An 11292-nucleotide genomic window follows, 5' to 3' on the forward strand; every position below is an offset into this window, starting at 1 on the left:
CGTTGATTTCTAGAAGTATTGCCAAGAAGTTAGAGTTGCCATCAACTGGTCGCACAGATACTATTTCTCTGGCAGATGGAAAGAGCCAAGCATGTCCTACAGTCAAGATTTGTTTGGTTGACCGCAACCGGAATTCACATATTCTGGAGGCGGCGGTAGTGCCCAGCATTGGTACTGAAGAAGGGTTGCGTTCTATTGATCCTACAGCCGCCGCCGACATTTTCAACATGAAGCCTGATAATTTTTCTATGGTCGACGGTAAGATTGATATTCTTATCGGCCATTTAACACCAGCTATGTCCCCGTGTGCAGATAAAATGGTTGGTGATTCTAGACTGTACAGAAGCTTATTTGGTACAGGCTATTTAGTTGTGTCTGCAGATGGCAGGACTGTTGCTAATCCTGTCGCCTGTAAAGCTGTGAAGTTGGAGGTCAGCAAGATGGAGTTCCTGTGTACTGAGAGTTTGGGAATACAGCCGCCATCAATGTGCAGCGGTTGTAAGAACTGCCGTCATTGCGCCGCCATAGCCGCCGGGCAGTCCGCCTTGGACGTGCGTAAGCGGCAGCTGATTGAAGAAGGTCTGACATTAGATCTTGAGAACCATATTTGGACGGCCTCATATCCCTACAAGCAGCCGCCAAGTGTGTTATTTGATAATTCAGAGCAGGCCTATAAGATCTGCTTACGTGACCAGCAGAGAATGATTAAAAAGGGTGAATACAACACCTTCTGCCAAGTGTTCCAAGAAGCTGTGTCTCGTGGAGTGTATCAGAAAGCTTCGCCAGAAGACCTAGCTTATACTAAGCCCGTGTATTATTCGAGCCTAGTCTGCGCATATAAAGAGTCTATTTCCACGCCGTTGAGGATATGCGCCAATTCTAGCCTCTGCTGCAAGGGGCTAAGCCTCAATAGTATTATGATGGACGGCCCAGTTCCATTATATACTCTGATGCACAATCTTATCCGGTTCAGAAGTTATAAGTGTGCATTCGTGGCTGATATTCAGAAGTTCTACAATTCATTATTAGCTACCTATGAAGATTCTCAGCTGAAACGTGTTTTTTTCGCTGATACAGTTGATGGAGAGCCAGAGGTCTACCTCACCAAAACCATCAACTTTGGTGAGGCCTTGGCTGGCGATATGGCCGTGACCGCCCTCAGACTCACTGGTCGTATTTTTGGTGGACGTTCCCAGCAGGATGTTCAAGATGTTTATGGATCTGAGAAGATTAGAGGTTGTGACGTTGTAGCCCAGCAGGATGTGTGGAGAGATGTTCAGCAACCACTCAGTTCTGAATTTATTTTGTATCAAGATCCTCCATCGGTCAAATTGGAGACTTGTACTTACGTGGATGACTGTTTGAGCGGTCATAACAGTAAACCTGAAGCTGTCCAGCTGGTCCAAGAGCTGGAAGATATGATTGCACCTGGCAATTTCAAGTTTAAATCTGTTGTTTATTCTGGAGATGATGTTGACAGTGTAAAAGTTCTGGGCCTTGTTTGGGACCCTAAACAGGATAAGTTGTTCCTACCTGTCAGAGCCAACCACGGCGAGAAGATTAAGGGTAGAAAGTTACTAGAAGATCTGGACCTGGAGGATCTCTGGAGAAGTCTACCTGAGTTGATAACTAAACGAGAAGTTTGGAGAATTGTGCAACAACTGTATGACCCAATGGGTCTAGCAGCGCCATTGCTGCTTAAATCCAAGCTTTGTCTGCGCTCAGTTTGCATACATGGATGCAACTGGGATGATGTTATACCTGGAGAGTTGAGGTCGGAGCTCGTGTCCAGCCTCCAGGACCGTTCGGCACTTGGAAATGTGTCGTTCAGACGTTCGATGGTTCCTGATAAGCCGTTGGGGCTTCCAATGCTTGTTGGTTTCTGCGATGCATCTAACCAGGCCTATGCAGCCATCACCTACCTGAGATGGCCAGTTCCTGGAGGATATGATGTAGTTTTGTGTTGCGCCAAGTCACGTGTCGCACCAGTGAAGATAGAGTCTATACCAAGGTTAGAAATGCTTAGTTGTCTAATTTTGGCAAGGCTTGTGGATACTGTTGTCAGAGCCCTACCTTTCAACATTTCTGGCAAAGTATTTTTTAGTGATAGCAGCTGTGCCCTGGCTCAATTATCCAGTGACAGTGTCATGCTAAATGTTTTCAACAGTCATCGTGTTTCCGAGATACAACAGTTGACGAGCCCTGAAGATTGGAGATGGGTTCCAACCCAGCACAACATCGCCGACCTGGCGACGCGTGGTTTGTGTACGATTGAGGATGTACAACCTGGATCTACATACCAGGAAGGTCCAAGCTGGTTGCGCCTGGAACAGGACCAGTGGCCCGTTAAGACGGCGGGTGAGGTAAATGCATCCATTCCCGAGAGCGAGCTAAATCCCAAGATGGCGAAGCTCAAGGTAATGTTCACACAGGTGGTGGACAATGATTTCTGGAGGTCCCTGGCAAGAAGGACCTACAGGCAGGCAAGGAGGACTGTGGCCGCAGTTCTTAAGGCTGCCAACTGCTTTAAAATGCTGCTTGTCAAGAAACGTGGCGTTGCAACAATTGAGGATGGTGTTAGCAACAATGATAGTTCTAGGTATTATGAGAACTATACTTTCACAAATACATACATGGATTCTGTTTGTGACTTGTTTTTGACTTCCTTCAACCAAGAGAAGGAGATGACCATGGACGCTGAGGGGAAATTCGACTCCCTTCAACCCTATCATCACAAGGTCCAGGTTTGTTGGCCCATAGTGGGTCATGATGGATGTTTTCCTCTTAGGACATTTACAATATTAAAAATGTCCGGGAGAGGAGATGAGGCTCTTGAGGCCGCTGCTGGAGGCCCTAGGAAGATTATGAAGGACAGCCCAGGTGTTGTCTTGCTCAGCCGCCACAACAGGCTGGCGCGGCTCATCCTTCAACAGTCCCACGATGAATTGGGGCATGGAGGCCATCGTAAAACGTTGGCGCAAAGCCGCAGGTATGCATGGATCACACATGGCCGCATGGAGGCTATGAAAGTGGTCAAGAGTTGTGCTGCATGTTCCATTGAATATGCCAAGCGTTCGAGTCCCGCAATTGCTAATATTCTGCCAGATCGTGTCGAGCCCTCTGTGCCCTTCAAGGAGGTGCATATGGACCTTGCGGGGCCGATAGAAGTTACGAAGCCTGGCGTTGGCACCAGGAGTTCCAAGACTAAGTACAAAGTCTGGCTGTTGATTGTGGCCTGTAGATTCACACAGGCTGTGTTTGTTGACGTGTTGACTGATTATTCAACTGAAGCCGTGCTGGTCGGCTTGAGAAAACTTCAGGCGTTTTATAATATGCCTAGAAGGGTTACTACAGACAGAGGCACCAATATGGCTGGTGCCAAACGAATTATGGATGAACTTTTGAAGGATACCAGGATGCATTTTGAATGGCATCTTGTGCCCACTGCAGCACACTCGTTCGTAGGTACTGTGGAGAGGCAGGTTGGGCTGGTCAAGCGTGTGTTGAACAAGAAGTTGGCTGGTGCTACTGTAACCTTCAATGATTTATTGGTGTTGTGTGCTGAGACTGCAAGAGTCTTGAATTCTAAGCCATTGACCTATGCCACCCAAGGAGATGACGTCAATTGCTGGAGAATAATTTCACCTGCTGATCTGTTAGGCGGCAGGACCAACGATGCAATCTGCACCTTCGAGACAGGTTGTAAAGAGCCCATCACCAGGAGGCTAGAGAACTTGGAGGAGTTGACCCGTCAGTTCCATCAGGTGTACAAGGAGCAGCTCATGCCTGAGCTACTCAAGTCCGTCAAGTGGCGCAGCAACAAGGTGCTGCTCGAGCCGGGAGACGTGGTGCTGATCGACGATAGCACAAATTTGATGAAGAAGTTCAGATTGGGGCGTGTGGAAGAAGTGCGCCCAGGTGGGAGGACCGTGGTTTGCAAGTTCAAATTATCAGATGACGCAGCCGCCACGAGTAACGAGACTTCCGCAAGACGTCTGCTCAAGATCAATCTACCCAAAGTTTAGTATAAGTATCGTTCTTGTTTAACTTTGAATTTTATTTTTACGGTAGATTTATCAGACATTTTTTTCGAAAGACAAAAAACGCAAATTTTGACGCAATTTCGTTGAAACTTTCAAATCGACGCAAGATTTTTTTCATTTGAAATGCAAACTTAAGTTATTTATACGTTTACGCAAGTTTTTTCAATGATTTAAGTCTTTCCGGGACCAGGGATTTTTTCGCGGAAATTTTCCTAGGTACCTACGCAAATACGAACATTTTTATCCTTGTTTGATTGAAATTCGATATGATAAAAAGTAACACAATGAGATTTTTACATCATACAAATATTTCTTTAAGATTTATTATAATCACATAGATAATTTAATATTACATATATATTAAAATTATTTCTATTTACCCTTTAACCGATGTACCTAAAGAAAAATGCAGATTTTTTTCACCTTGAATTAAGTAGATTCTTTGAGTTCGAAGATTTAAGCTTAATAAGACCGCTCTATAGTGTATCTTAGCTCTGTTACCTCGGCCAGACATACTACAGAACGGCAAAACTAAAGCATAAGATAATTTTATTTCGATTGCTTTGATTGATGATTTTAAAGTTTCTTGAATTATTCATGATTCTTTTAATTTTTGATTTGATTTAAACATCACTAATTATGTTTATTTTCAGTTGATGGAGCCCTGCGCCAGAAATCCTGTCGGAAATTATGCAGTATCAAAAAATTGTGATGGAAAGACATAACGTCCGTCAGGATAGCTGGAACATGGCATTATTAATATTTGAAAGATTGGTTAGTTTGTATCTTGAGGGGTTCATTCTAACTGAGGCCCCAAATTGCCTTAATTTTGACTGTATGAATATGTACAAGTTGCTTTCTTCTTAAAACAGAGAGAAATTGCAAACTCAGCATTTAGAGAAGTTCTTTTCTTATAATTGAGCTTTTGTTTTATTTTGGTAATTTAATTTGCATATTTCAATTGCAATTTTATTTTACGCAATTTTGATTCACGAAGATTTAAAATTATGAAATTTTAATTTTCCGATGTTTGATGATTTTTTTTACAGTCATATTTTATTTAGATTTAAGTATCTATTTTATTAAAACATGTTAGATTTAAGGATCTTAACTATCTTATCTAAGAATGTCTAGATGTAAGCCCGAGTATTTTTCCGCTGGAGAAAATGCTAATGTTTGAGAAGTTTTTTTTTATGAAATTTTACTTTTCTTTTCTAGCAAAAAGATTTAGTAGAAAAAATGTCATTATTTAATCTTTCTTTCTTTTGATTAAAAGTTTGAGTTGATTACTTAATTATTGATGCGATTTTTAATATAAAAATCATTGCCTATTATTATGTAGGTACCTAATCAAAGTTTAGGTACTATTGATTATTAATTCATGTATTCGCAATTACATGGTCTGTAATTCTAACTTTAATTGAGATTATGAGGCCATGATATAATGAGATGTGTGAGTGGTAAATGTGCATTTCATGAATGTTGAATGCTTTTCCCATTCCTTATTCCTATCCTTATGTGGTAGTGGAGTCGGTTTGAGTTATTGTGGTGTTCGTAAGTTACCATAATTAATTTTAGGCCTGATGGCCATGCCATTTTAAACTCTTGTAATTTATGCGTTATGAGATTGTGATTTTGTGGACACTGTCTGCACGCATGATGTTAAGATGAGTTATTGTGTTCGATTCCCAGTGACTAGACGGGTGTGTGTTGGAATGATTTTCTTGTATTCCCTGGCAAGTTCGAACCCATTAATTCCCTTTTCCTTACACCAGAGAATGAGTGTGTTACGCGGCATTCCTAACTATCTCCGCGCGTCGCTTGTAAACAAACAAGAAGCCGCGCATTTTTCCTTTGATGATTCCCATGTGAAGAGCTACGTGAATAAAAATAATGTATTGGTTGAATATACATGCGCTCTAATCCGTGGAAGATCTCAAATAAGCCTTCCTGCTTAGTTTGACATCATATGTGGTAAGAATTTATCTTTAATTCTTAATAATAAGTGTAGTATGGTATATTTTTACAAAGAAATTTAAAACATTAATTTTTCAACAAATAGACCATTTAACTGCTAACTTTTGACATACGAATATTTTCCTTAATTTTATTGATCATTTGAATCTAAAATTATCAATTTCTGATGCTATTTAATATGTTTCGTGCCAATTTAAAGTTTTTTAGAAATTTTATATTTTTAATTAAATTGAAATCACGCAACCTCGATCTTACAAAAATAATAAACCATTAATATTATGTAATTAATTTTTATATTTTTGTTTTAGATTCACTGTTTTCATGGTAATAAATACACATTTGTAAACTTCGCTATGTTGGTCATTCGGAGGGCTTGGAGATAAGATTTCGAGAACGGCTAGGCAAGCGTTCCGAAACAGACGTGCTATTATATATTTCTAAACTTGTTCTCAAACAATCCATACCTACTTGGATTTTTTTTGTTTGCACATATGTAAGTGGGTTTAAATTTGAGGCTTATGCGCGGCTGCCGAGCCCTGTTAAAATCCTTTAAGTTGTCACTGGGTTCACTTATTAGGCTATTAAAATAAACCCTAACCACCCCATAACTATATCCAGTAGGAAGGGGACACTGGGCTGTTTATAACACTAGTTCTCAGAGTATTATAATAACGTTTTCCTAATCGTTGGCTCAATATCTTTGGGGACTTTTATAGAATTTTGATTGGCTGGTTGCTTAAGTTGAGTGTTTAAACGTTTATCCACTATTTGTAATCAAAAGAAGGGGTAATTTTGAGTATTATCATTCAGGATGTAAACCAATTATAGGCCAGTGTCTTATCCCTTTAGATCCCTGGTTTTAGATCCTAATTTCAGGTTAGGTTGGGTTAGGTAAGATTCAGAAGATATCTTTAGGGGAATAGAAACTATATTCAAATGGGGGAGGGGCGTATAGATGGGGCAAGGACGGCGCGCCCACTAATGAAATATGAAATTATACCAAAATTTGTATTAATATCTCATTATATGCAAACATCTTGCCTTAAAACTTTAGTTTTTTTCTTCCAAGATTTAAGGAATCAAGTTTTAAATAAAAGAAGAAAATTTCTATATAAACTTCTATGAACTTGTAATATCTCTAACCACTGCACTGGAGGATTGGGGAGGATTATAACTATTTTGGGGGAGGAAACCTCCATCCATTTAAAAGAAATTGCATCTGGAAAAAATCCTCTCCCCCCCCCCCAAAAAAAAAATAAACTAAATTTAAAAGTAGAGGCCTATAGAGGCGTACCATCCGCTAGTGTTAAAAAATGTAAACGATTATTTTTCTTTTTTACCCGAACTCTCTGTATATCCCTGATAGTAAGTAAAACTTTGACCATCCCTCTATTCCTGCTTTTAGTTCCCTCTGCCTTACTCTAATTTATTTTTATCTTCATTTTCTTATCTTTTGACAGTAATTAGTTTTTATCTACCTAGAGAGGCAAAGAAAAGGGGTGATTCAAAATTACGGACAAGGTAAGTTATAGAGTAGATGCAGTTGAATTTACACAATAAATATCAATAATCTCTTTTATATTGGAGCGGATTGAATAATAAACTGGATGCTCATCCCTGCAAGGAATCTTCCTAAGAAATTTCATATAGCAGACGTGTAAATAAGAAATCCGTCATAGATATCCACTTCCCTTTAAAACTTAAAGAGATGCTTATTGGTCATGAAAATCTTACATTTATTTTTTCACTACGCATGGACATTCTGAATTATAAAGAGCTTCTAGACGCAACCGATAGTATTACCAAAAGGGTTTAAGTGTTTACAAAAACATATAGGAAAAAACTTTAAAAGTATAATTGAATTCAAATCAATTATATATTGTTAATATGTAGCACCATGCCTAAAAAAAGTTAGTTTTGAATCTTTCTATAGTGTAATGCATGGACAGAAAACTTCTAACTTTATTCTACTTGATAACGGATACAGACCACTTTGAAATTTCCCTAAATATTTCATCTCTGTATGGTTATATATGGATTGAAGTAAAAGAATAGAGGGGGCACGAGCTATATGTAACTATATCCACAAGGTGCCACCCAGTGCCAACTTTAATATAAACAAAGCCAAATTGCTACAAAAAAAAAAACAATTTGCTAGCAGACAAAAAAGGTCACCACTACTTGTGCCAGGTATTTGTCTGGGTTATACATCTTACTTTTACATTTTTTCATAGATGGAGACAAGCTTTCTTTCATAAAATTGCCAGGCGAATGGGGATTTTTTGTCCAATAATGTTGTTGTTTATAGCAGAAATGTAAGGTTGCAATGTGGTAAATTTGATGATATTTATAAATAGACTTGTTGTCCTATAATGCTCTTCTTTGTACCAGAAATATAAAACTGATCTTGATGAAATTGCAATATGTTATGTAGTCATGAAAGAAAAGCACAAGTTTAAAATTTGAAGTCTCCTAGTCAAAAATTGTGGTCACAGGAAGCTTTTAAAGATTTCTAATGAACTGGGCGATCAGGACCTGTAGGATCATACCTGGAATCTGTAATTGACATGAACACCTGTAATTCATATAAGGATAAATAAAGGGGATAATTTAGTATTGTGGTAAAATAAAATTCTTTGTTTAAGTAAAAAAATATTTTGGTCATGGATGACCCTGCCTGGTTTGCTGGCATACTAAGCAAGCCAGGATGGAGATATTAAAAAAAATTGAACCTTCAGTTATGTGTCATACCTATACATTTACTTAAAAAGTTACAAACAGAAAATGAAATTGAAAAAAAAAACGATAAACCCCCCTTCCCCCCAACCGTTAAGGGTTAATTTACTTGGTGAAAAATTTAGGGATATTCATTAATGGATTTTTTGCCATTTAATGCTGTTGTTTATATCATAAATTTAACTTTGACACATGGTTAATTTGGGGATATATTTTTTAGGGTACTTTTGTCCAATAATTCTGTTGTTTATATCAGAAATTTAACATTGTCACATGGTAAATTTGGAGGTATATTATTTAGGGGACTTTTGTCCAATAATTCTGTTGTTTATATCAGAAATTTAACATTGCCACGGGGTAAATTTAGGGATATATTATATAGGGGACTTTTGTCCAATAATTCTGTTGTTTATAGCAGAAATTTAACATTGCCACGTGGTAAATTTGGGGATATATTATTAAGGGGACTTTTGTCTAATAATTCTGTTGTTTATATCAGAAATTTAACATTGCCATGTGGTAAATTTGGGGATATATTATTTTGGGGATTTTTGTCCAATAATTCTGTTGTTTGGTTCCACGATAAACGTAGGATTCCCAAACGTAGGAGTGGAAAAACATCGGAGTGGACAAACACAGGAGTCCTAAACGTCGGAGTGGGACAAACGCAGGAGTGGGACAAACGTCGGAGTGGACAAACGCAGGATTTTTTGGACAAACGTCCTTGGGGTAGGACCTGTTGTTTATATCAGAAATTTAACATTGCCACGTGGTAAATTTAGGGATATATTATTTAGGGGACTTTTGTCCAATAATTCTGTTGTTATAGCAGAAATTTAACATTGCCACGTGGTAAATTTTGGGATATATTATTTAGGGGACTTTTGTCCAATAATTCTGTTGTTTATAGCAGAAATGTAAGATTGCCGGGGGGTAGAAATAATTATAAATTTCTGGGTATAACGCGATAGAGCATTTAAGGTAATGTGGATATACTTACTTTTTCAAGAGAAGAAGAGAGGGAAACAAAGAGAGAGAGAGAGAGAGAGAGAAGAAAAAGAGAAAGATAAATTGATAAGTTGGAAAAATCGACCCACGAACTTAGTCTTTTAATAGAGTAGCTGCTCTTTTGAAAATAGATGGTCAAAATGAATTAAACTTTAAAGTTGGAAAAATCGACCTACGGACTTAGTCTTTTCATAAAGTAGCTGCTCTTTTGAAAATAGATTTAAAGATAAAGCAATGAATTAACCAATTTAAAGTAATGCTTCGTTGTAAAAATCAAAATTATATTTGAATGCATTCTGATTCTGGAGCAATTACATAATTTAAATTTTACTCTAATAAAATGCATTGTTATTTTATCTGAAGGGAATTAAAACTCTTTTTCAAGTGACCATTTTTTTCTCAAAATTCTTAAATGATTACAAAAGTTGAATTGTCAAAGTAAAAGTCGAAGGTTTCCCTCAAAGATGGCATCCACGCCCTTGGTACTCTGTTTTAAAGTTTAGAAGAAAAATAATATTTTCTATTAAAAAATCTCTCAACCTCTTAATATTAAAATGATTTAAAATTCATAGTGTTAGTACGGTATTTATAATTCGGAAATAAATTTGTTAAATAATTGGTTGTGTACAGAAATTTATCGTCAATTATTATATCCCTCAAGATTGTATAATTTTATCGCATCTGGTAATTCTTTGTATGTATTAATGATTACTTATGGTACTATGAATATGAAAATTGCATAAGAATGGCTTACTTTTTTTAATATTTGCTATAACAAATTGATATGTATATTTAGAAAAATTGGATAAATTATTGATATTTAATCACAGATATTCGTTGGTTTTACAATTTTTGGAGACTTTTGATAAATTTTGATTGGTTGGTTAACAAGTTAAGTGTCCAAACATTTCAACCAATAATTGTAACCTACTGAAGAGATAATTTTGTTTATCAAAATTGGGGATGCTTGTAAATTTATCGACTATTGTCTTATCCCTTTATATCCCTGTATATAAATAGATGATTGATAGATTATTGGATAAACCATCACATAAATTGATAAATCATGGATAGATGGACAATGACATGGATAGATAGACATAGATAGATAGATAATCATATAGATTATTGATAAATAGAGAAATAGATTATACATATATGGTTTTAAAATTTTAGATGTAAAGACATGCATATAGTTATATGGATGGATTATTAAACAGATACATTGATAGATAGATTAAAGTATATACCATCAAATAGATAGATAGATTGATTACATATTTGTAGAGTGTAAATATTTGCCAAACAATTTCGCAGACCAAATAAGGAAAGACAAAATTCCGGTAAAAAATACTTACAAAAGTTGGCGAAAGAGAAAGGGACTTAAAACGCACAATTCTTTATATACAATAGTAATATTAGTTCTATATGTCTGTTTTTCTGTCTATCTAAGTTGGATTAACTGGACTGATATGGTTCTTCGTTAATGCATTGCGTAGCTCTTTAAAGGTCCTGGGAAGGTTTATAA

Source organism: Acartia tonsa, chromosome 5, assembly GCF_053477335.1.
Source record: "Acartia tonsa isolate MP-2025a chromosome 5, ASM5347733v1, whole genome shotgun sequence".
In the NCBI taxonomy this organism is placed as follows: Eukaryota; Metazoa; Arthropoda; class Copepoda; order Calanoida; family Acartiidae; genus Acartia; species Acartia tonsa.